The following is a 3,431-nucleotide window of genomic DNA, read 5'->3' as shown; positions in this document are numbered from 1 at the left end:
TACTGCACAGATCATCCCATCACCTAGGTATTAAGCCCAGCATCTATTAGCTCTTCTTCCTGATGCCCTCCCTCCCCCCACCCCCAGAGCATATACTACCTCACAGCGAATGTCCTTCACCGGTCTTTTAAAAATTATTGCCAATCTCTTTCTCTTAAGAAAAAAGTGAAGCTGGACATGGTTGTGCACACCTGTAACCCTAGCTATCTTGGAGGCTGAGGCAAGGAGGATGGCTTGAGCCCAGGAGTTTGAGGCCACAGTGAGCCGAGCCATGATAGCACCACTGCACTCTAGGTTGACGGAGAAAACATCATCTCTAAAAAAAGAAAACTAGGTGTTGGGGTAAGGTAAGGGGAGAGGTAAGCAGTGTTAGTCTCTTAATTTTCTGCCTTTCCTTTTGCTTAGTTTTTTAAGAAACAACATAACATTAAAAAATAGATTGACTAGTAAAAATGAAGTGTTGCTCAACTACCCTTTAAGTTTTAGATTAGAAGATCTTCAAGAGAGAGAAAGGGTAGGAGAGAACAAAGAAGACATGTAAGTTAGTCTACAGCGGGTATATCAGATTTGCCAAAGTTATCAGTCACAAAGGAAGTGAAAGAATAGCAAAGCTTTACCATAAGAGGAATAAAATCTCATCACGCTTTCCTGAAATGTTGTAGAAACAACGCCAAACCTGTAGCTAGGAGATCTGAGTATTGTTTCTAGTTTATAGTTAGCCACCACGTGATCTTGGGAAAGTTACCACTTTCCTTTTCTTTGTGTCTCAGTTTTCTACATTATAAAAAGATGATGCTTACCCTGCCACTAAATGAAGATCAAATCAAGATAAGATAAACAATTGATTTGAATCTGCATCTAGAACAACTTCTGACAGGATTCTTTCCATTATCTCAGCAAAAATGTGATTTCAGAATATCTGTAGTTTGTAATTTCAACAAAGGTTTTTCCTAGTTTTTCTTTGGGTAAAGTGCATCTTTTAATGAACCCTAATATTAATGCATTTATACATTCTAAAAAGATGGGTTTCATAAAGACTTATAACAGGGTTCATTGATGTACTATTTATTTTATCTTATGTACTTGTTTGTGTTACACAAGACAGCAAATGCTGTCCTCTGTAGATTATATTAATGGATCAAGAACTAGAAGGTCTCTATGGACTTATTATAACCTTATGAAAGTCATCTTTTTACTTGAAATTTCTCATCTGTTTAAAAATAGTATATTCACCCTGTTCCTTGAAGAAGGTTGGTTGGAAGTTTAAAAATTTAACTGATGCAAAATGTTTGCAAAAGCTCCAAACAACTAGGAAATGAAACATATTCATATCTACATATGTAGATACAGTATCCCAATTTTCTGAAAATGTACTTTTAATAATGAAGTAGTATCTAAGGTGAGATGGGGAGCACATTAACATAAAGTGTGTGATTGCTGATCACAGGTTTTTTTTCCAGCTGTTCAGATCCATATCCTCAGTCAGATTATCTGTGGGTGATGAGATCTTAGGAAAACAGGCTTCTCATATATCCTCAAATCACATGAAACAAGGTATATCCAGAATTCAGTGTAATATTTTATTGTTAGGAATAGCTATTTCAAGCCAACTAATCATCTTGGTAAACCAAGTAAGATTAAAAGGTGGTTGGAGATAATACATGATAAAGATGATAATACATGATAGAGACGATTATGGTGTCTTTAAGGTCATACCCACGAAAAACAACAAATTGTTTTGGTGTAGTTGTTCTGGGTACAGGTTGTTTCAATTATTCTGTCAATGATCCTGTGAGATAATTGAGACACATATTAATATTCTGTTTTTTGCTAATAATTGGAAAGCAAGAAAAGCACATGTGTTTTTCAAGGAGAGTTGAAACGTTTTTTTCTCATGGGTTCGAACCCCTTCTCATGCTTATTTAGAAACAGACTCTTATCCAAAGAACCTATTTTTCCTAGAGAGTTTTTATATTGTTGGTGCCAAGACAAAATATTGACTTAATAATAAATTGACATGCTTTAAAACATCAAAGAGTCATAAAGGATCTTCTTTGGCAGGCAAGTGTTAGCATAAGAAGTGCTTGGAAAACCATTCTGGTTGTACGTCTGATAAACTGTTTGGAATGATGTACCTTAGTGAGTCTGACAAGATCTAGAAGTTAAGTAATATAGAATAACTATATAAGTCAAATGCAGAAAAATAATTAATTTAAATCCCCTTAGCGTTCAGGGTATCTATGGATTAATAATAATTTGCATCTTTAATGCCATAAGTAACCTAGGCACCCTGAGTTTGAACAAGGTCAATGATGTTATGATGTGCTTTTTTTTTTTTCCTTTGGGCATTCTTTTCCAATATTCCAATTTATTGAAATAACCCATTATCCTCTTAACTTAGTTGTCTCCAAAGCACTCTACTCTACAGTCTTTGTTGTTGTTTCTATTACTTTATCACTTCTATTTTGTCTCACTCTTAATGTGCTAAACATCCACTTCACTCATTTATTCTATATCTTCCTCTGAATCTTCTAAGCCTTTTCCACTCTGCAAGAAGGTCACATAATTACTAATACCGTATGATTTAAGAGATACCCAGAAAGCTTCTTGCTTTGTATTATCTCCTTTAACAACCTGCTATAAAGCCTAAAGTTACCATTTAAGAGTATTTTGTTAAGGTTAAGGGACTGCATCACCTGACATCTATTAAAACACACATGCGCTTATGAGGGTTAATTCATTTAAGCATCTACTCAATAAATACCTGTTTTTAAAAACAAGGCTATTACAATATAGCCTGAATTTAGATCTAACATTGTTGATGATGGAGCATAGAGAATGAGTTAGAAGTTATTAAACTGGAGGTGATTAACACCACCACCAAGAATATAAAATATTTTTCAAAAAAAAAGAAAAAAACTGACCTGAATTAGATGCCCACACAAAAGCCCTAGGCAGGCTCAAGTCAAGTGGGAATGTACTCAGAGGAGGATGCCTGGTCAGAACAGAGACCATTCGAAGGGGAACCAAAATCTTTAAAGAAGGTAGGAATATGTAAGAGAAAATAGTCAGCAACTTCCCGTCTTGTAGAGACCTATCTATGTTTTGGATAGCACACCTCACCTTGGCCTTCTGTGAACTCTAACCCTCCCACCAGCCACAAGTCTTCAAGCACTCTCTCCATTCCCATTCCCAATTCCTCCAGCAGAAAATGTATATGCCATGCTCTCCACTCACTGCTTCATTGAATGATAATAGCTAAAGTGGACATTTAGGTTTTCATCCAAACATTGCACTGCCACACTGTTAATAAGACACCAGGGCTATCCAAGGCTATCCAGACATATGACACTCTAATAACAACTAACCTTTATTAAGACTTCATTCTGTGCCAAGCACTATACTAAATTTCCTACATGGACTGTTTTATT

General features: G+C 35.7%; 1 long non-coding RNA gene across 1 annotated transcript; it reads right to left on the bottom strand.

The window, feature by feature from the left end:
- Positions 1–1,561: 1,561 nt before the first annotated feature.
- Positions 1,562–3,186, bottom strand: LOC134756510 (uncharacterized). The gene is made up of 2 exons (XR_010129240.1): positions 2,925–3,186; positions 1,562–1,789 (listed from the first exon to the last, which is right to left on the bottom strand). It is a non-coding gene; the product is annotated as an uncharacterized lncRNA (long non-coding RNA).
- Positions 3,187–3,431: the final 245 nt, after the last annotated feature.

Source organism: Gorilla gorilla, chromosome 10 (genome assembly GCF_029281585.2).
Source record: "Gorilla gorilla gorilla isolate KB3781 chromosome 10, NHGRI_mGorGor1-v2.1_pri, whole genome shotgun sequence".
NCBI lineage: Eukaryota > Metazoa > Chordata > Mammalia > Primates > Hominidae > Gorilla > Gorilla gorilla.
The sequence above is the reverse complement of the archived record's forward strand: the minus strand, read 5'-3'. Positions and strand labels throughout refer to the sequence as shown.